This window comes from Silene latifolia, chromosome 9, assembly GCF_048544455.1.
Source record: "Silene latifolia isolate original U9 population chromosome 9, ASM4854445v1, whole genome shotgun sequence".
NCBI classification, from domain to species: Eukaryota; Viridiplantae; Streptophyta; class Magnoliopsida; order Caryophyllales; family Caryophyllaceae; genus Silene; species Silene latifolia.
The window spans coordinates 158629494-158653670 of NC_133534.1; the positions used below are offsets into that span (position 1 = coordinate 158629494).

At 39.1% G+C, this 24177-nt stretch overlaps 1 long non-coding RNA gene across 1 annotated transcript in view; it reads right to left on the reverse strand.

Annotated features, from left to right (window-relative positions):
- Window positions 1-169, reverse strand: part of LOC141598353 (uncharacterized) — a 42710-nt gene extending 42541 nt beyond the window's left edge. Inside the window, exon 1 of the long non-coding RNA XR_012523441.1 lies at window positions 24-169. This is a non-coding gene — a long non-coding RNA (uncharacterized LOC141598353). The remainder of the gene's footprint in view (window positions 1-23) is intronic.
- Window positions 170-24177: the final 24008 nt, after the last annotated feature.

A 24177-nucleotide genomic window follows, 5' to 3' on the forward strand; every position in this document is an offset into this window, starting at 1 on the left:
TTCAATAAACACCACAAATTTACCGTCATCGTTATGTGATCCGCCGTTGATCCCGATGTCTTCTATGCCATTGTAAGGATTGTCGCCATTCGAATTAGGTTTCGTGAGAGTGAGAGCAAAGGGAAAATTTGAAGTATGTATGTATGTATGTATGTATGTATGTATGTATGTATGTATGTATGTATGTATGTATGTATGTATGTATGTATGTATGTATGTATGTATGTATGTATGTATGTATGGCAGATTAAAAGTCAAGGGAAAAGGTGAGGTGTATGTAACTATGTGTTTGGGCTAAAAATAGCGCAATAAGGAAGGCCCACTTAATAAAATAAAAAGCTATGGAAGGAGTGATAAGGAGGAAGGAAGCCCGCGGTTGGAGAAAGGGGAAACGGGCTAAAGGGAGTCAAGAGCCTATCATGAGAAGGCGTCCGGATTAAGGAAAAAGGAGTTAGGGAGAAGTTAGGGAGAAGTTAGGGAGAATTGAGAAAGGCGGCCAAGTATGGAAAGAGTTCTTATGGAAATTATATTCCCTTTCCATAATCAAAGTAGCATATATCTAGGGTTCATACCCTATAAATAGCCAAGAAAGCAAATCAAGAAGGGGATTCACGGAGACACACATTCACACATTGACATTCAAGAATACATCAACACCACGACATTAGCATAATATTGTACTCAAATATATATCCGCCCAAGATCTTGCAGGCCTGACGCCTAGTGCCAGCAAGATTAGCTTTACACCTTGGTTGTAATCATCCTCCCATTCAAGCATAGTGAAATAATTGGCAGGGTACCGTCCCTTCTGCGGTTGTTCCCACCTTGGGTTTTCCGCGTCACCAAAATATTACGTGTCAATTTACATTACGTGCTCTATTTATTTATTGACGTGCTAACGATCATACAATCAACCAACGAGTAAGACCGCATTAACCCTAATCAATCAACCTGGTAAAAAATACCTAAACAGTTTGGCGCCCACCGTGGGGCATTGTGGTCGTCAATCGTTGATACTCTAGATACACAATGGATAACCAAGCGTCAGACGCCGTGTCAGGGAGCAGACAGCCATCGTCACCACCACCCTCTACTCAAAATCCGACATCAACAGTGGCTACACATGCTCCCGGGCACACTTTAAGAATCATACCTACAACAAAAACCTCTTTACCTCCTAGGACTCCTGCTGTCGTGGCCCAAGCTAGATCAGATAAGGGAACAGCAAGTTCAGGCCTCACTCCGCCACCTAGTCTGACACAAATCTTACTCACTGGCGTAGAAAATCTTCAGAAAGTTATGGAAAACATGAGAGAGGACCAGAGGAAAGCTGAAACTGAAGCAAGAAAGAGGGACAGAGAGCTCTGGGCACAGATAGATATCCTGAAACAAAGAGCTGTCACCCCAGCAAGCAGGACAGACGTGGGAAGGCCTACACTAGTAGATCTGACGCAAGGGGCATCAGGCAGCAGGAATCAGCTTCGACAGGTATCGGCTGAATTGATAACGAGATTGGATCTGTCCACGATACCATCAAGTGGAAGAATAATCCCACAAGGGCTGGGATACCTCACAGCGGGAAATTGGCCTACGACCAGCTGTGTGGAGGCACTAGCAGGTGGCATCCCCGTCAGCAGCCCCGCCACGATCGATCAGACGCCTGGAGTAGGATCCGAGTCAAACCAACAAATGGACTGGCAGCAGGGGACAGTCGTTACAACAACTCCTCTAGCAACTGGAATACATCAGAATCTTCAAGAGCTCGGATCATGAGGCAATACCTTGAACCAGCAGGCACCCGATAGACGGACCCCAGATTCAGGTAGCGTAACGAATCAGCAGTACTTGGAGTTAAAAGAAATACTGAGCAGGGTCCCAGGATTGCCACCCATACTCAAGAAAGCGGCATTAGACAGCTATGTCGACTCACCATTCGTGGACACCATATCCATCACAGCCATACCAAAGGGATTCACAAATCCAAATATGCCTCTCTTCGACGACACAGCAGATCCCTTTGATCATATAAGCCAGTACAAGCAGAAGATGATGATAGTAACAACTATAAGGCAAGTCAAGGAGGCTTGCATGTGCAAAGGGTTCGGGTCCACCCTAACAGGACCGGCACTTCGATGGTTTGTGAGCCTGCCCAACAGGTCGATATCTACATTTGCTGAATTGATGAACGCATTTACACAACAGTTCGCAAGCAGCAGAAAACCGCTGAAGCATGCAGGAGATCTGTACAGAATCGTCCAGGGGGCAGGAGAGAGCATTAGAGAATACAATACTAGGTTCAAATTATGAGAAGGTAGCAGTACGAGAATGTGATGTCTCAACAGCAGTAGAAGCCTTCAGAAGGGGCCTCCACCACGACTCCGACCTATATAAGAAGCTAACTATGCATCCCTGCCATAGTTTCGAGGTAGTGCAGGAAAAGGCAGCTGCCGTAGTCAGATTGGAGGAAGATATCCAAGCCAGAGCCAGCTTACTAAGTACGCCAAGTATCTCTAGTACTTCAGCCGTGGAGAAATCGGGAAGAAAGCAAACCACCAGCATGAAGGATGAGGGGTACAGACCATATGGAAGGGGAGTCAACAGAATAGAGGAAAATCAACAACTCCCTACTCTGGCAGAATATGGATTCACTACAGGTATCGGAGGAATCTTGAAGGCCCTGAGGGAGATGGGAGATGGAGTCAGGTGGCCCAACCCGCCAGTGGGAGAGAAAGCATGGAGAAAGGAAAGCAAGAAGAAGTGTGAGTTCCATCGTGATATCGGACACAACACTGAGGACTGCTACACATTACGAAGAGAGATCAAGCGTCTGTACGAACAAGGAAAGCTGAGCCACCTATTACTGTTAGAAATCTAGATCTCTTACTCAACATATTCAAATATGTTATAAATTTTAATTTAGTCATAAAATTAAAAGGGTGATCTTATGCATGCAAACAAAATCTAATTAAAGAAGAAATCATCATCCTACATTGATATTTTCGGATCAAAGGGCACAAGAGAGTTCTCCTACTCTCTTGTTCTTGAGCTTTCCTTAATTGGATGAACAAGGATTCAAGAAGAGAATCCCTCCCAAAAGTATTATACCCAAGATAACAACTTAAAAAACTAATATTATTATTACTAAAATAATACTAATTTTGTATAAAAATTGACCCAAAATATTATTTGGTCTCTCTATTATTTCGGTCAAGAGAGAACGATGAGTAGGAAGTTTTTATCTTTCTAACACTCTAATTTTAGATGAATGAATAATAAGCTAATACACTAATTTTTAATGTAGTGTATAAGATAAATTATAAGGCAAAAACCCTTGGCTTTTCTCCATGAAAAACCGGGTAAGGGGGGAAGAGAAGGGGCCAATGCATGCACTAGGAGGTCTTCACAAAAGCAAGTAGTGTTGCATGGCTATGTTTTGTAGGAAATGATTATGTTTACCACTAACATAATCAACACAATATTTTCCTAATCCTCTCCAATATTTCGGTTAAAATAGATAAAATGGATTCCATTTTATCTTTGTCAAATTGTCAATTTGTCATATGTCACATGTCACATGTCACATAAAATTGTTATGTATTTTTAACATATTAAAAATCAACGTATTAATAAAAATACGTCATATACAAAAATCGACTTAGTAATTCATAATTACTTGTACCAAAATATTTTACCAATTATAAATCACAACATCTTGTATTTATAATAATTTATTCATTCAAATGCAATTATTTCCTTAAACAATAATTTCATCTAAGTAATGAAACAATTCGATTACTTAGACCCTATCTTATTTAATCAAATTTCAATGAGACACGTAAATATTACTTCCAAAATCATCCGTCAATTTTAAGTAATTTAATTGACCCGTATCTACATACGATCAATTAAATGATCAATTAAGAGTGTTACCCTTTAGGTATGACCTAACGGGATCAACTGGTCACCACCGTCTCATGACAGTAATGTCAAACTCTAGTCAGCCAATCATTACCGATATGTGTGGACCAGTTGACAGTAAAATATTACTTCCCAATTGTATTCTTTATAATGAGACTTAAACATGTGATCATCATGATCAACAGTTGTGATCGCATTATTGTTAGAGGACACATATTCCAACGATCTCCCACTTGTCCTCGACAAGTGTGCGTCACCAATTCTGTTGTCCTATTACTATCTCTCACTCAATGCAAGGTGTCTTTCAGGTCGTACTTGCAAGTGATCATATCGAGAGTGGTTTCCTCGATCTGGAGAATAACTGATTGACCGGATTTATCCACCATGGATACATTCCGAGCGTGGCCACGCATATCCAGTTCATTAATCTTCGAGTGGCCCTGAGATATTGTTATAACCCTGACTAGGGTGGACAATTCCTATTGCACTCATTCCCTTTGACTAGCCACAACCATCATAACCCAAAATATGCCCATTTGACCCTATTTACGAAGGTCGTAGTAACACAAATCAAAGTTAATCTGAAACTGTGCCATCTTAGGCAAATGGTCTTTAGTCAAAAGAATCGATTCATTTAGAATACTATAGCAGCTCTCGCCACGACCAGGCTATATAAATTTTCCAGAACTCTATAAGCGGTCATAAGGCACGACAAAGTGTTCCTAACAGGCTGCATATGTGATCGACTAGTCATTCTCATATGACTTAATGGCACTTGAACTTGCCATCAATCGCATCACATTCTAGTCACTTCGAGACGTCACCTCATGTAAGTAACTATTGGCAAATACAATGCTAATCCGTGTTCACTTTAACGGGGTTCAATTGTCTCTACAACCCGTTGGATGTAACAAAGTATAAGGTGAGTTAATAATAACTCAAACGACAAATGTCGACATCACACTCGGGTAGTCAATACCATATTATAACCTTGTGATGCATATCGTAAGTGTGTAAACACTTGTTGATTGCAATAGAAGTTTAACATACCATGTGTCCATGTGTTCAAAACTTTTTAATCGCATTTTCCTTTACATTCATGTTATCTCTCATAGCATGAACCTTACCAAGTACACATCTGGGTTCCTAACCTCGGTTTCGGTTCTTTATCTTGAAAGAACTTCCTTGTCGATTATCACATAACAAACGAATTTGTGGTGAATGATATAACTTCTACTGATCAAGTACTCCACACACAATGCACTAGGTATATGTTTTGTAGAATCTTGCAAAAATTGTCAAGATGATTAGCCTAGCACTTGTCACAAGTCCTAGCATATTAGGAAAGATTAGTTTTGAGTAACTTCTTATTCAACTAAGTATCTTTCCAAACTTCCTATTTCTCCTTCTAGCTTGAAAAGCTTAGGATTTTCATAAGTCCTTACATGTGTTCGCACTGCAATATGTGCAACCTCTTGACACACAACAGTCTTCACAAATACATCGAAATCGCTTATCGGATTCTCCTCGAGAATTCATGACATTTCTTCTATGGCTTCCCAATGATCCATCATGCTCTTATGCATCTGATTTATTTTGGACATGTGCATGATTATTCTAATGGCGGAAACATTAGTAACCTTTAATCATGTCATCAACAATTCTTAGGTTCAAGGAACGACCATGACTGCTAATGGCAATTCCATTTTCATTTACATGAATAACCTACGTTTCTTGTCGATTCGATGTGTATGTCTCAATACTTATCCAACATATCATGATGTGATTGGATTCATCATAGTCCATTTTCATCCAGAATTGAAAACTCAAATACTTCTTTGTGAAAGAAAGTACTAGCTCGTCATTCTCAATGAGTAGTGAGTTGTAAATTTTTACAAGGTGACTGCTCCCACTAAATTCCATGTCTTCACATGATAATTTCCAACTCCCACTTAATTCGCAATTGACAAATCAATTGAGACATTTCAAGAATTGAAATTTATTGCTTTGTTTAAGTTATTGAGATAAAACCATATATGTTCCCATCATATCCTTTCAAAATACCTATTTTGAAGTGGTCTCATCTTTAACCTTATGGAAAGAGATTTTAATCTCTAACTCATTCATATCATAATGATGCGTAGTAATGTCATTATTTAAATATAAATGATATCTAATACACGTCCTTCAAAAATACCCTTTTCGGAAGGAGGTTTAACCAATTCATATTCATAATGAGGTTAAGTAATGACATTAGCGTGGTTAATACTTAACTTAGCTATTGAGGATATCGGTATGTCAATCCTTGCAACTTCTAGTCAAAATCTCATTTATTTTCTAGGATGTAACTTTGATTCATTTAGGCTCTTAAGTAAATATCAATATTGAAACTATTGGTCAAAATTTATCATAAACTAGTCAAAAACTCTTGTTAAGACTTTATATTAGTCATTCTTATTCCAAAACTTTCTTTTGGTCTCCTCGTGTAGTTATCTTGAGAACATATTCTTTTGATTACTTCACTTGGTCTCTTTGGTCATGTAGATCTATCTGATACCATAGATCTCATCTATTTGTGTATACCATATAAATAGGTATACCTTCATTCAAATCATTCTCCCTTGCGTAGATCTCATTTACACAAGTACACAAATTTATCTTGGTGTTCTTTGTGTCCTCATTTTTCTCCCACTCTATTCTTTAGAATAAATACACTAGAGATTCAAAGATAGTATATGAGACACAAATAATGATTTTTGAAGTATAAGGAGAACTATCTCATAGGTTGACTAATAGTTTTAGATTTTGTAAGTGTACTTGGTGATTGACATTCCTTTAAGAGAGTTCATTAACTCAATATCACTTTATAAATGATCATACACAAGCCTTAAGCATGTGGACATATAATGAATCCCAACGTAATAGTTGTCTATTATATCACCTTAAGTGAATAATCATATGTTTCTATGAGCAAGCATGTAAAGACGAATTTTAGAACAAGGATAAAACGATAAAATGGGTGACTTGGGTTGCAAACCAAGCCACCATTATCAAAAATACAACCATTATCCAAAATACTTTTCCATGTCGAACACGGAAATTAAAAGGTTCTAAAATCCGAAACATAATTAAAATAAGACAATAAAAAGCGAAGCTTCATGAAAGCTATTCCTAGCTTCTTGATGGTTTCTCAAGCTTGCTTTTCTTTTCCCTTGTCTTTGCTTGGTGGAGGCCCTATTTACAATAAAAAGGGGATACATTATCACAACTTTGTATCATAATGCCATAGTTGAATTAGAAACATAAAAGAAAGGATAGTCATTTACCTACTGGAGTGATCTTTCCAGCCTTAATATCACCAAGGTATTTGGAACAATTTCTTTTCCAATGTCCAACACCATTACAATAATGGCATTTATCAAGAGGACCCTTCTTGATTTTGGAAGTGCTAGCTTCATAAGACTTAGCTTTGGTGAAAGTGGGAGCTTGCCTCTTACTCTTCTTCCCATTCTTTTTAAACATCCTCTTGCTTTTGGTGCTAATATTAAGCACATCCTTAGGTGGGTTAACATTTAACCCCATGTCTCTTTCGCCTTACACAAGTAACTTGTGCAATTCTTTTAGAGACACGTCCTTGTCTTGCATGTTAAAATTCACCCGGAATTGAACATATGCCTTGACCTTGGATAAGGAGTGTAGAATCCTATCTACAACAAGTTCTTTGGGGATTTCAACTTTTTGAATCTTCAGGGTCTCGACTACCTCCATTAATTTGAGCACATGTGGGCTAACCTTTTGGCCCTCTTTGAAGTCGAGATCAAAGAATGCCGCGGCCGCCTCATATTGGACGATCCGTGGAGTTTGTGAAAACATTGTCACAAGCTTGGAGTAGATTTCATTAGCGGTGCCCATTTTAAAGGCTCTCCTTTGGAGATCCGCCTCCATCGCAAAGATCAACACATTTTTCATTGCGGCGGACTCCTTATGGTAAGCCTCATATGCTTCCCTAGTGGCGGCGGTCGACCTAGTATTAGGTTCGGGTGGAGAGGCCTCGGTGAGGTAACGAAGCTTGTCGTCACCTTGGGCAGCTAGTTTGAGTTGGGCATCCCAATCGGAGAAATTTAACCCATTATTTTCAAGTTTACATCGATCCATAAAGGAACGGAGCCATGAAGAATTAGCGAGAGGTGTGGCGTTTGGGTTTGGAGTATCCATTGGTTATGAGAAATAGAAACGGTCTACAAAAAAAAAAAAAATAGAAGGAGTAAAACAAATGTCGTTTTCAATAATAATAATACTCGTAAATATTATAATTTAAACAAGTTTTATGCATTTTTGTAGTGACCTCTACCCAACTAGATAAATGATTCCAAGACCCAAATTCATATTAACTTGGGCACGGTGTGGCCGATGAAACCCTTATCAATATAACTCGGTGGATTAACCTTTTAATCGATTCTACTTTTAGAACTCTTGGTCGATAAAATTACATTAATACTTTATCTTTAGCCCAAAACACATCCAACAAGGCCACGGTGTGGCCGATAAAACCCTTATCGAAAAACTTTTGTTGAGTTCAATCCAATTTTCGAATAAATGTGTCCATGATCCAAACCCATATTAATTGGGCACGGTGTGGCCGATGAAACCTTCATCAACATGAATTTGGTGGATAGACATTTATCACCCACTTCCCCTACGTAATAAGGTTTGTACCCCGGTGTGGCCGAGTGCACTCCCTCACGAAATAGGTTTTCATGGTTTCTACTTTTTGGTAAGGCTAAGTCTCAATTAATTATTTTAGTGAGAAGTCATGTCAATTTATTATCTATCACGTTTTAAGTGAACTAAAGCGGTGAACTACGATAATTGTAATTGACACGGTCGATAAACTCGATTGAAGATGATGCATGTTTTAGTTATGGCGATTTAGCGATGCATGCGACATGTAAATAAAATGCAAAGCATAAAAATAAATCCTAGTATGGCCTTCCTAAAATAGAAAAAACTATTTAACTATTACATATTCGGAAACCAACTCCATTGGTCCCTTGAACTTCGGTTACGGCACACATCTCGAGGTAACACCGTCTTTATGTATCGCCTTCTTGAATGACACCGTCTTCAAGGAACTCCGGAATAAATAAATTACATAGCAAATTACATAATTTCCTATTATACATTTTTAATTAAAATAAAATAAATCTATTAAATTACAAAACGGTGATACGAGATCACAATAAATTACAACCGAATCGATATTCCCATACATTTCGGGTAATATCAATTAAAAACTAAGGCCATACTAAGTAAAATTACATAATTCAAAAATTACATAAAATAAAATTATGACAATCATAAATAAAATGCAGCATTATAATATGTATGAACATGCCCAATTTTATGCTAAATCGCCTTTAAGTAGCCAATATCGTATATTTAACGGTTTTTACGGATTTGCGTGATTCAACCTTCTAAAATCACAATAAAATACATAAATTCATATTTATGCATAAGTTAATTACCCTAACCTCTTAGGACTCAAAATTAGTCTCCACTAACTATTTGACCCTAATTAACTAATATTACTAAAATTGTTCATTAATGGACCTAAAATTACAATAAAATGCTATAAACTTCAAATAAATCACAAAAATTCCAAATAAGTTCAAAATTTGAAATTTAAACTTATGAACATTCTGGAAAAATACCATGACACTCATAATGTTAAAAAAACTTAGGTTAAAATTTCGTAAAATTATCGGAAAAACTATGTTGCGGTTTATCGGATTTAACAATAAAAATCATAAAAACATGAGAAAAATTATATTCATCAACTTTTCAATTTTAGATCTGAAAAAGATAATAAAAAGCAACATGTGACGTTTTTCCTTAGTCATGGAGTATGTTTTAGGAATTATTCACTAATTAAGTCACTATTTATGCTATTTTTCATCAAAAATTCATAAATCATGCATGAAGACTTCAATATAGCCTATTATTTTACACACATATTGTAAAATTGCATGCGACAACATACTAAATTTCTATGACCAGATTCGAAATTTATCTCATATTAACCTATTTTTTTTCTTAATCCGATTTTAAACATGAAAAATCCATATTTCGAGCATAAGAACTCCAAAAATTCTGAAACTTTACAGGTCATCTAAAAATAAAACATGTGATAACATATCCAAAAATCACTGGAAAATTCGAAGTTTAGCTAATTTTAGTCCGAAAATGACATTTTAATCATAAAATTACATTTTTAATGTCATTATATTATAAGATGAACAATAAAAATCCATAAATTAACCAAAATATCCTAAAAACACTTTAGGACCAAAAAATTTAACATGCATAAATTTATTTCGTGATATATCATCATAACACAAATTTACAAGTTTTATATGTTAATCGTATAACTCGGAAAAACTATAACCGATTTGCATGCAAACAACCTAGGCTCTTGATACCACTTGTTAGAAATCTAGATCTCTTACTCAACATATTCAAATATGTTATAAATTTTAATTTAGTCATAAAATTAAAAGGGTGATCTTATGCATGCAAACAAAATCTAATTAAAAAAGAAATCATCATCTTACATTGATATTTTCGGATCAAAGGGCACAAGAATGTTCTCCTACTCTCTTGTTCTTGAGCTTTCCTTAATTGGATGAATAATGATTCAAGAAGAGAATCCCTCCCAAAAGTATTATACCCAAGATAACAACTTAATAAAACTAATATTATTATTACTAGAATAATACTAATTTTGTATAAAAATTGACCCAAAATATTATTTGGTCTCTCTATTATTTCGGTCAAGAGAGAAGGATGAGTAGGGAGTTTTTATCTTTCTAAAACTCTAATTTTATATGAATGAATAATAAGCTAATACACTAATTTTTAATGTAGTGTATAGGATAAATTATAAGGCAAAAACCCTTGGCTTTGTTCCATGAAAAACCGGGTAAGGGGGGAAGAGAAGGGACCAATGCATGCACTAGGAGGTCTTCACAAAAGCAAGTAGTTTTGCATGGCTATGTTTTGTAGGAAATGATTATGTTTACCACTAACATAATCAACACAATATTTTCCTAATCCTCTCCAATATTTCGGTTAAAATAGATAAAATGGATTCCATTTTATCTTTGTCAAATTGTCAATTTGTCATATGTCACATGTCACATGTCACATAAAATTGTTATATTTTTAACATATTAAAAATCAACGTATTAATAAAAATACGTCATATACAAAAATCGACTTAGTAATTCATAATTACTTGTACCAAAATATTTTACCAATTATAAATCACAACATCTTGTATTTATAATAATTTATTCATTCAAGTGCACTTGTTTCCTTAAACAATAATTTCATCTAAGTAATGAAACAATTCGATTACTTAGACCGTATCTTATTTAATCAAATTTCAATGAGACACGTAAATATTACTTCCAAAATCGTCCGTCAATTTTAAGTAATTTAATTGACCCGTATCTACATACGATCATTTAAATGATCAATTAAGAGTGTTACCCTTTAGGTATGACCTAAGGGGATCAACTGGTCACCACCGTCTCACGACAGTAATGTCAAACTCTAGTCAGCCAATCATTACCGATATGTGTGGACCAGTTGACAGTAAAATATTACTTCCCAATTGTATTCTTTATAATGAGACTTAAACATGTGATCATCATGATCAACAGTTGTGATCGCATTATTGTCGGAGGACACATATTCCAACAATTACCACGTGGGGGCAAACAGCAGGATAAGGTAGGTTCCGCCAAACCTGCAGACCCACCCACATGCACCAAAATCATAAATGTGATAACAGGCGGCTCAGACTTAAGCGGGCTGACATACTCAGCAGCTAAAAGACGTGCCACCGAGATCAAAGGAGACAGGCCAGCCAATTCTTGTAGAATTTCTCACAGCGACCTACCAGCGGTCAGCTTTGATGAAGGAGATACATACGATGAACGAGAACATCATGACGCACTTATTATCACCTTATCAATGGCCAATTGCACAGTTAGAAAGGTCTTGGTAGATACAGGAAGCTCGGTCAACCTAATCATGCTGAAAACTATAGAAAACATGGGATTCAGTGAGAAGGATTTGCAGAAGAAGACTATTCCGCTAGTAGGCTTCAGTGGAGAAACAACCAGCTCACTAGGCGAGATAGTCATCCCAACCTATGTGGGAGGAGTCAACAAGCAAGTCAGGTACCTAGTTATAGACGACCCCTCCACCTACAACGTCATATTGGGAAGACCATGGTTGCACCAGATGAAAGCAGTCCCCTCAACATACCACCAGTGCATAAAGTTCCCCACACCATGGGGAGTAGAAACAATAAGAGGAGACCAGGAGGAAGCTAGAGGCTGCTATAAAAAGGCACTCAAGTGCACTGTCAGCCCTCCCGCATAGCAATTACAGAAGCAGCCTATCCAGGACGAGTACATCGAACCCCCAGCAGAAGAGCTGGATCAAATCAACCTGGACAAGCTGCACCCAGAAAGAAACGTGCTCAGTGGAGCAGGATGCACAGGATGCTTAAGACAGCAACTAGTCAAGTTCTTACAGGTTAACATGGATTGTTTTGCATGGTCACACGATGACATGATAGGAATAGATCCGTCCATCATATCACATAAGCTTAGTGTGGACCCAAAGTGTAAATTCATCCAGCAGAGAAGAAGAAAGTTTGCAGCGGAAAGAAACAAAGTGATCAACCAAGAGGTAGATAGCCTGCTGGCAGCGAAGAAAATAAGAGAAGTAAAGTATCCAGAATGGCTGTCTAACATAGTGGTGGTACCTAAGAAGAATGGGAAGTGGAGAGTATGTGTGGACTTCACCGATCTCAACAAAGTATGCCCTAAAGATCCCTTCCCGTTGCCTCATATTGACGCAATGGTAGATGCGACAGCTGGACATGAGATGTTAACATTCCTGGACGCATGGAGTGGATACAATCAGATTAAGATGGATCCTGCAGATCAAGAGAAGACGACATTTATGTCTGAAAGAGGAATATATTGCTACAATGTCATGCCATTCGGCCTAAAGAACGCAGGCTCCACATATCAGAGGCTGGTTAACAGAATGTTTAAAGAGAAGATAGGAAGAACTATGGAAGTGTATATTGATGACATGATGGTGAAATCAGAGAAGGCTAAAGATCACATGCGGCATCTGACAGAAACATTCAGCACCCTCAGAGAATACAAAATGAAGCTAAACCCATCTAAATGCACCTTCGGAGTATCTTCTGGCAAATTCTTGGGCTATATTGTAACTCAAAGAGGGATAGAGGCCAGCATCAAGCAGATCAAAGTCGTCTTGCAGCTGGAGTCACCTGAGAAACCTAAAGATGTTCAAAGACTAGCTGGAAAGGTAGCAGCCCTGAACAAGTTCATTTCAAGATCTTCAGATAAATGCAGGCTGTTTTACGACGTGCTAAGGAAAAGCCAGAAGTTTGAATGGACCTCGGATCACGAGCAAGCCTTCAGAGAACTGAAGCACTACCTCAGCAGCCCGCCACTGCTGTCGAAACCAAAGCCAGGGGAACCACTATTCCTATACCTAGCCGTCACAGAGGTGGCAGTAAGTGCTGTTCTGGTCAGAGAGCAGGAAAAGGAACATAAGCCAGTATACTACGTGAGCAAGTCTCTACTGCCGGCGGAGACCAGGTACACATCTCTTGAAAAGTTAGTTTTAGCACTGGTAGTAGCATCTCGCAAACTGCGCCCCTATTTTGAGTCTCACATCATACATGTCATGACCAACTACCCGCTAAAGTCTATCATGAGGAAGCCTGAACTATCAGGCAGAATGTCAAAATGGTCTGTACACCTCAGTGGGTACGATATCCAGTATGACCCCAGAACAACAATCAAATTGCAAGCACTGGCCGATTTCGTGTCAGACTTCAGCCCAGCCATCCAGAATCTGGCAGATACGGAGGTCCTCACCTTAGAGGGAAGCAAGGAGACAGAAGTCTGGCAGATGTATATTGACGGAGCCTCCAACCAAAGGGGGGCAGGTGTGGCATTAATCCTGTGATCACCACAGGGAGACCTGATAGCGCAAGCAGTAAGAACTGAATTCAAGGCAACGAACAATGAAACAGAATACGAGGCCTTGATATTAGGAATGAAGCTAGCTTTGGAATTAGGGGTCAGGCACCTGCTCATATCCAGTGACTCTCTATTAATAGTCAACCACGTGAATGATGAGTTTATAGCCAGAGATTCGAAGATGATTGCATACCTAAAAATAGCAAGGGAGTTAAAACAGAAATTGGAAACTTGAAAGCTTAAGAAGATCCCCAGAGATCAGAACGTGGAAGCAGACGCCCTAGCAACCTTGGGGGCAACATTTAAACCAACAGAGCTATCCAGCATTCCAATAGCACACATGCTGGAGCCTTCCATCCAGAAGGAAGATGAAATAGATAGAGGTGAACTGGAGGATCCACAAAGCAGGAAAGAAGTCCAGGCAGTTATAGAGGAAGGTGAGAACTCCCAGCCAAACTGGCAGACGCCTGACCAAACAGCCGAACAAGCAGGCGACTGGCGCACACCATACCTAGACTGGCTGCGCCATAACAAGCTACCAGATGACAAGAAGGAAGTGAGAGCCTTCAGAGTGAAGGCCTCCATATTCATACTTTTTGATGATATATTATTCAGAAAATCGCTAGCAGGCCCCTAGCTACGGTGCCTGGACAAGGAAGAAGCACAGACTATGTTACATGCTCTCCACAGTGGCGAATATGGAAACCATGCAGGGGGCAGGGGTCTGACAAATAAAGCCCTCAGACAGGGATACTATTGGCCTACAATGAAGGCAGACGCAGTAGAGTACGCACGTAAATGTGACGCCTGCCAGCGTTCAGCACCAATGATCCACCAGCCAGCAGAGCCCCTGCACCCTATCATTTCTCCCTGGCCATTCATCTTATGGGGCATGGACATAGTAGGCCCTCTACCACGGGCCACAGGAAACAGAACCGGGATGCTAGCAATGACAGATTACTTCTCCAAGTGGATAGAGGCAGAAGCATTCACAGAGGTAAAAGATAAACATGTCATTTCGTTTATAAAATGAAACATCATCTGCAGGTTTGGTATCCCATCGGAAATCATATGTGACAATGGCTCACAATTCATCTCCTACGATACCGAGGGATACTGTGCCAGGTGGAACATCACCTTAAAAAAGTCAGCACCTAGAACTCCAAAGTCCAACAGGCAAGCTGAATCCAGCAACAAAATCATCATGGACAATCTGAGAAGGAGTTTACAGGAGTTAGGAGGAAAGTGGGCAGATGAATTGCCACTAGTGTTATGGTCAGACAGAACGACACCAAAGGTAGCAACAGGTCAAACACCCTTCAGCCTGGTGTTTGGCGCAAAAGCAGTCATTCCGTCAGAAGTTCTAGTTCCCACTCACAGGGATGAAAATATGACAGGGGAACTTAACAATACAGAGATGATCAGAAGCCTGGACACAATTGACGAGCTGCGAGCAAGCGCAAAAATCCGTCTGGCTGCCTACAAACAGTCTGTAGCCAGGAGTTATAACAAGAATGTGAAAGTCAGGCTCCTTGAGGTAGGAGACCTGGTTCTCCGAGAAGTGTTTCAAAACACCCAAGAATCGAAAAGCAGGCAAATTCGCCTACAAATGGGAAGGACCATACCAGGTAGAAGGAGTTGTTGGCTATGGTGCATACAGACTGATGACTATGGACGGTCAAATCATACAACACCCATGGAACATACTTCACCTGAAGAGATATTACATTTAATAATAAGTGGACTTTAGCTTTCAGAATAATGTACTATGAAAAGCCAAATCACTTTTAAAGTTAAAATAAAAATCCGGTAGTAGGCATACTGCCAATTTCACTTTTATTTCTGGTGTCTATAGCTCTTTTAAAACTCTAAACTACTATTAGATAGTGTGGTCTGGCAGCGTCCTTGGACCACAATTGCTCTGGTACCCCATGAGATGGCGACAGGTACATCACATCATTATAATAGATTTTCTTAATTTCAGGCTTCTCTAAGTACATCACTTTGAATCCTAGTGTCTATGGTACTTTGAAAGGATGTCTAGCAGATCACAACCGCCAACGCGGGTGACAAGGCACATGGCACTCCAACATGCCTAACCTATTTTCTCCACAAGGAGCACCCTCACCAGGCGGACTGTGGAACATACGAAAGGGAGCCTGGTTGACAGCTAAAAACGCTTACCCAGCTACCCCTAATACCACCCCCTGGACGTAGTTCACACTAATCGCAATTAATCAGGGCCCCAACATATATGCATACGAACATGGAACGTAGGGATATCTGCGCTACCAGAATCCTGCAGTGTCCCATTGGTCCTAGAATGACGATAAACTTGCCTAAATTACGCCCCTGCTGGCTTTAAACGTGATGAACACACCTTGCGTCATGAACAAGGTTAAGTAGTCCAAAACTGCGGCATACGCCTAAATCAGTCATCAGGCTGACACGGCAGCTAGCTTAGTCTGGATCAGCCTCTTAGGTTGACACGACCACTCCTCCTACATTGCAGCATATGCCTAAATTAGCAATCAGGCTGACACGGCAGCTAGCTGAGTCAGAACGTCAGCCTTTTCAGGTCGACAGGACTCGCCTAAATCAGTCAAGCAGGCTGACACGGCAAACTTCCTAAAAATAGGGAAAATAAATAACAAGCACACGATATGTAAGCTAAAACCTTGCCAAACTATGACAAGGGGCATTTCAAAACATGGCCAAAATACGGCCCTAAAGTTTTAACCGCCACCTTGGCGGATCAACCACAGAAGAGAGTTTCAAAAACTTACAGGTCAGCCACCTCTGGGCCAGACTACCAAAATTCACCAAAAAACATAAAAATACTTAATTATCGGTCACATTAATGACCTCCACCTCATCATCTCCTCCGCTCGCCGACCTCCCGTTTCGTGTACCGCACTTTTGCTTGCACATCCTCAGCTGCCATAGCTTCGTGAGCTCCGTCAGCAGCATCCTGGGACATTCCAGCTCCATCCCCAGCAGCTTGCTCAACCAGTGCAGGAGAATTCACCTCCCCAACTTCAGGCATCAGCACACTCAGATTAGATTGGGTGGGGTAGAGCATCTCCAGCTGCTTCTCCTCTTCCTCTATAGCCTGTTGGGTAGGAGCCTCCACGAGAGCAGCACGCATCCCGCTGATCTTTCCCCGCCAGGTAGCATAAGACACAACGTTGGTGGCCAGGGAGATCAGCTCGCTGATCTTCTCATCAGAGCGCTTGAGGGAGTCAGAGAAAGTGCTGCACACCGCTTGAGTACGAGCCAGCTGATCAGCCCCCTCCTTCAGCTTCTTCTTGGGGACAGCAAGCTCAGTCTTCAGCTCCACCACACGCTCCTTCAGATCAACCCACTGCTGTGCTAGATCAGCAATAGTCCCCTTCAGCTCCTGGTTTTTTACGTTGGTAGCACGGCTAGTGGTCTGCACTATGTTGATCATATTCCTATTATAGAGTGCAAATTGAAGGGTCTGGGCAGGAAAAATCAAAAGTCAGCAAGGAAGTCAAGAGGCGAAATCTAAGCAAAAGCAGACAAACAGACAGGTGGAAAATGAAGAGTATTTACCATGAAGGCATTGTGCACGTCGTTCTCAGCCATCTCCTCTGGGGAGAACTCTGAGAATGTCTCCTTAAGAGGAGGGAAGAGAAGCTGGTCAATCTCCGGCCAATATGGCACCTTGTCCACATTCCCAAAGCCCTCCGGGAAATGAAAAGTAATGCCTCCACTAGATGAAGCACGAGGACTGGCAGGAGGAGTAGGCGGATAACGAGACAACGGGTCGACCTCCAAAGGCTCGCGTGCAGCAGAATTGGAAAGCGTGGGAGGAGTCTGGAAGGAGGCAGCAAGAGCACTCCTCTTGGAGGCAGAGGCCACATCAGGGCTGGCGGAAGGTCTCTTTCTTTTGGAACTTTGGAGGATGATTTCTAATTGATCAACTTTTGAACCTGCAAGAAGATCTCAGACGACAGGATACTTAAAACATCAAGAGGAATAGGGCGGCTGATATGATGGATTGCATGGGAAGGAGTGTAAAAGACGGCTTAGGGTTTTTGGCATTCGGTTACGTAAAATTCCTTGCTCGACACCTAGAAGCGTACATCATAAGAAATTTGGGGCAAACTGTTTGGGCTAAAAATAGCGCAATAAGGAAGGCCTACTTAAAAAAATAAAAAGCTATGGAAGGAGTGATAAGGAGGAAGGAAGCCCGCGGTTGGAGAAAGGGGAAACGGGCTAAAGGGAGATCAAGAGCCCATCATGAGAAGGCGTCCGGATTAAGGAAAAAGGAGTTAGGGAGAAGTTAGGGAGATCAGGGAGAATTGGAAAAGGCGGCCAAGTATGGAAAGAGTTCTTATGGAAATTATATTCCCTTTCCATAATCAAAATAGGACATATCCAGGGTTCTTACCCTATAAATAGCCAAGAAAGCAAATCAAGAAGGGGATTCACGGAGACACACATTCACACATTGACATTCAAGAATACATCAATACCACGACATTAGCATAATATTGTACTCAAATATATATCCGCCCAAGATCTTACAGGCCTGACGCCTAGTGCCAGCAAGATTAGCTTTACACCTTGATTGTAATCATCCTCCCATTTAAGCATAGTGAAATAATTGGCAGGGTACCGTCCCTCCCGCGGTTGTTCCCACCTTGGGTTTTCCGCGTCACCAAAATCTTACGTGTCAATTTACATTACGTGCTCTATTTATTTATTGACGTGCTAACGATCATACAATCAACCAACGAGTAAGACCGCACTAACCCTAATCAATCAACCTGGTAAAAAATACCTAAACACTATGTATGGCGAAGGAAAAGAAGAAAAATGTATGGCGGAGGAAGAGAGAAGAGTGTTTATAGTACATGTGAAATTGATGGTAATAAGAAGGCCAATGGATGCGTTTGTATAAGGCCCAATTATAGAACCCAACAGTAAAAAGGCCCATTGAAACACATAAGCCAAAACGACAGAAGGTGAGTCGTTTTGCACTGTTCAAATAAACAGTGGCATGCCTAGGGGACTTTTAGTGTAAGGTGAGTAGATTTGACTTTAAATCTTCCTTACTTTTACATCCGAGCAAATTTCGTTTTGGACATTGGACTAGAACAAAATCTAGTGGTAATAAATCATATGTAGTCATAAATCTAATAAATTATCGGATATCGGATATCCGAAATTTTTTAAACTACTATCCGATATTTGATCCGTATCCGAAAGTTTTGGATCGGATATCCGATCCAAAATGCTTTTCGGATCAGATATCCACTTTTTCAGATCGGATCCGAATCGGATATCAGATCAGTTCAGATAATCGGATTTTTTGCACAGCCCTAATAATAATAATAATAATCATAATAACAAAAATCACAAAAATAATACTGATTCTTTACTAAATAATAAATATCCAATAGTAAATAAACGGAGTACTAGTAATTCTAATACTGATTAATAGAAAGATGATAAGGTTGATATGGTGCAACAAGAAATTGAGAATTCTTGTAGAGATGTTAACGAGTTATTGAATGGGAATTATCAGGTGGACGGAATAGTTACTGATAAGGAAGAGGATGATTGGCGAGAGGTTTCTCTACAGAGGAAGAAGAAAACAGGGACATTTGATCCAATTCTTGAGGAACCTGATCAATCTAAGTCAAGTGCTCTTAAAGTATTGAAGTTGCAGATTGAGTATGTTTAGGAGGATATCGAATACTAGAGACTTGCTTTATACGGCTATGTTCTTGGGGGTAATCCTCCGACAGAGGTTATAGAAGGTTTCCTGAGGCGTACTTGGTCGAATTATGAGGTATCTCAAATTTCATTCCTCCCTAATGGTTTATCCGTGATGAGGTTCGCTAAATTTGAACATCTAAATCTGATTTTGAAGAATGGTATATGTTTCTATTTGATGGTAAGCTGCTTATTATCAGAGCCCGGGAACCGAATGTTAAGATCTCGAAAATTAAGGTGAAAACTATGCCTATCTGGGTTAAACTGGTAAGATTAGATCTTAAACTATGGGGAGCGAAGTGTTTAGAGAAGCTAGTCGCCTAGTCTCATTGGTCGGGAAGTTTATTCGCAATTGATGAATTAACTACTGCTAAATCACTATTGGGATTTGCTAGGTTATTAATAGAGGTTGAGATTGATCAAAAGTTTCCAACTCGTATCATGTTTGAGTCACTACAAAAAAAAGGTTTCATTGCGACGGAGACATTGCGACGGACACATAGTCCGTAGCAAATAAATACTGCGACGGACCTTGCGACGGGTCGTACATTCTGCGACGGACTTGCGATGGAAATTCCGTAGCAGCCAAATCTCCTAGACCGCCAATTTTTCTGACATGGCGGGAAATCCTGCGACGGAAATTCCGTCGCAATAATAAAATAATAATAAAGTCTGCGACGGAAATTCCGTCGCTACAATAAAATATTATTTTTCCTGCGACGGAAATTCCGTCGCAGGCTTTGTTTAATGCCTCCCTTTACAGCTCATAGCTAGTTGGTTTTTTAATATTTTTAAATGTTGTGACGGAAATTCCGCCGCAGGTTTTTTTTATACACGGGTTTGTCACCCGTCTCCCTCCTATCTCTCCTCATTTATTTTTACTCAAATATTTTCCAAAAACCCCTAAATTTTCGACGACAACCACTCATACCACCACCACTCCCACCACTACCCTACTCCGCACATCTCTCCTCCTCTTTCCCCTTTCCCATTTCCCCTTTTCCCTTTCCCCTTTCTTCTCCTTTACCCTTTCCCTTTCCTCTTTTCTGTCGCTGCCCTTGACGCTGCCGCCTCCTCTTGGCGTGCTCCTCCCTCCCCTTATCTCCTTGTCTCACTTAATTTAATATAAGGTTTGTTTAATTTATTTTATTATTTTGATTAATTAGGGTTTATGGTTATTATTTTGATTAATTATGATTAGTTTAGGATGCTTAGACTAATTTAGGATGGTTAGTTTAATTAAGTTTAGGATTATTAGAATATTTTAGTTTTATTAAAATCCAATTTAGGATGTTTAGTTTAATTAAGTTTAGGATTATTAGAATAATTTAGTTTAATTAAAATCTAATTTAGGATGTTTAGTATTATTAGGATAGTTTAGTTTAGTTGAAAGCCAATTTAGGATGTTTAAATCAATTTTAGGATTCTTAGTTTAATTAAGTTTAGGATTGTTGAAATAAATTAGTTTAATTAATATCCAATTTAGGATGTTTAGGATTATTAGGGTAGTTTACTTTAGTTAAAAGTCAATTTAGGATGTTTAAACCAATTTTAGGATGCGTAGTTTAATTAAGTTTAGCATTATTAAAATGATTTAGTTTAATTAAAAGACAATTAGGATATTTAGGATTATATTAGGGTAGTTTAGTTTAGTTAAAAGCCTATTGATGATGTTTAAACCAATTTTAGTATGCTTACTCTACTTTTGCTTAGTTTTATATGGTTTATTAGTAAGCATTAAGTTTGTTTTGATAAGTTGTGTACATTTGTGTCATGTGTATTTTTTTACAAATATTAATTCATCTTATGCTTGTGTTGTGATTGTTAATATATTTTTGTATCTTATGCTTGTGTAGTTTTGTATATGTGATTGTTAATATATTTTTGACCTAGTACCCGTTCAGGGATTTCACATTAGGTTTAATTCTTGAATAGTCCCCGTTTTGGGGCTGTCTTGAATCTTTTACGCCATTTAGGTGGTAAATACTCATTTTTTTCTTGATTGTTATGAGACAAAATTTGGTTGACATTTCCTTTAATGTTCTCCGAATACATATGTAGAGTGAGAATTCATTCTAAATAATGTATTTGGAGAACTGTAATGAAGTGCTGCCGAAATTTTGTCTCATTACAATCAAGAAAAAAAATGGGTATTTAATAATGGTATGAAAGATTCAAAGATGGGTTTAGGTTGGAGAGATAAGGACCCCAATACATAAAGTAGTTTTTGCAGGTTGTGGTTGTTGTTGTTGTTGTTGTTGTTGTTGTTGTTGTTGGTGGTGGTGGTGGTGGTGGTGGTGGCGGTGTTGTTGTTGTTGTCGTCCTAAGAATATGGATATGAATGCTCTTACAATTTTTATTAATAATTGTTATTTACTAATATATATGTAGATTTGCAATGAAGAGATTAGAACGAAACTGGATGTATGAAAGGTTGGATTCCAATAAAAAATTAAGGAAGGAATTCGTAATAAGGGTTGATAAATTCATTGATTATGTTAAGCAACAAGACGAATTCATTAGATGTAAAGAAATTAGGTGTCCATGTACTAAGTGCAAAAATAAAAAGTATTTAGTTGAACAAGAAGTACGAAAACACCTTGGTCTAAAGGGTTTTTGTGACAACTATTATGATTGGGTGTGTCATGGAGAGAAATTCCCCGTTGAGGAAGAGGAAATGGCAATGCCCTCTGACAATCCTTATAGGTATCTGGTAGAGGATGCATTGCGCGATAGCATTGATCAAATTAGGGAAGAGGCTCTTAGTGTCGAGGTGGTTGATGAATCTCCAAATCCCAATATATTAGCCTTTTTCAAATGTTAAAACGTGCCGAGCAACCTGTCTACGAGGGATGTCGACTCTCATTGCTACAGTCAGCTGCAAGGCTTGTCACTCTGAAATGTGAATTCAACTTAGCCCATAAATGTGTAGATGGTTTCACGTCATTTATGGGAGACCTTCTTCCTCAAAATCATATTTTGATGCGTAACTTCTATGAAACCAAAAATGTTCTCAAAGCTCTTCAACTTCCTCATGAAAAGATAGATGCATGTTTTAATGGATGTATGCTTTTTTGTATGGACGACGCTCTTCTTGACAAGTGTAGAAAATGTGGTAGAGCTAGGTACAAAAGTGCAAAGAATGCAAATGGCAAAAGGGTCCCCGAAAATTTATTAAATTATTTCCCAATAGGGCCACATTTGCAACGTATTTATGCCATAAAAAACCTCGTGGAACAAATGGGTTGGCATTATGAAAACCCCCCGTGTTAGTGGGACAATGTCTTATCCAAGTGACAGTGAGGCTTGGAAACATTTTGATCATCTTCATCCTTCTTTTGCATCTGAGCCTCGGAATGTTAGACTTGGACTTTGCACCGATGGTTTCTCGGCTTTTGGTCCATTTGGGAAGTTGTATTCATGCTGGCCCGTGATGCTTACTCCTTACAATTTACCACCCTAGTTATGCATGAAAAGACAATTTATGTTCTTAACATTAATTATTCCTGGACCAAAGAGTCCCAAACAAAACCTTGACGTCTATTTACAGCCTCTAATTCACGAGTTGAAGCAATTATGGGACACGGGATTGTTTACATATGACGTGTCTAGGAAACAAAACTTCGACTTAAGAGCTGCACTCCTATGGACGATCAACGACTTTCCTGCTTATGGCATGTTATCTGGTTGGTCATATGCTGGTGAGAATGCATGTCCATGTTGTACGAAAAAAGAGACTAAATCAATTTGGCTTCAGCATAGCAGAAAACGGAGTTGGTGTGATTTTCATAGACAATATTTAGACAGTGAACATATTTTTCGCAAGGATAAGGTCCACTTTCAAAAAGGAAGAATAGAGAACGATGTTGCTGGAACGAGGTTATCGGGCGAACAAGTGTGGGAATGTGTGAAAGATTTACCAAAAATTGGAGCTGATGTAAAACCGGGTACCAATTTGGTGTGAATTTTAGACACAAAAGGGGCCTGATTTGGTGAAGTGTTTTGAGTGATATTTTTGTGTTTTTAGACTTTAGTCTGCAGCGAAAAATGTTAAGTAAAATGGATATGGATTAGCTAAGAAACCTCGCAAGATAATTCAACTAAAACTGAAATTTCCAACCAAGACCACGCAGGAATAAGGAGGGAAACAAAGGATATTTTAACCAAGAACACATAGTAAACAAGGATGAAATAAGGCGCCAACCTCGCAAGGAAGACAAGAACACTCGCAAGCGTTCAAAGTTTGAGAAAAGTTCTAAACACTTGGGTTTATATTTCTGAAATTGGCTGATTTACAAATGGGGGTATTTCGGCCCTTATATAGCAAAAGATGTGCTTGGGCTCCAAGGCAACTTTAAATGCTAGATGCAAATTTCCTAAGTGTGCTTAGGCTCCAATGCATTATTTAAGA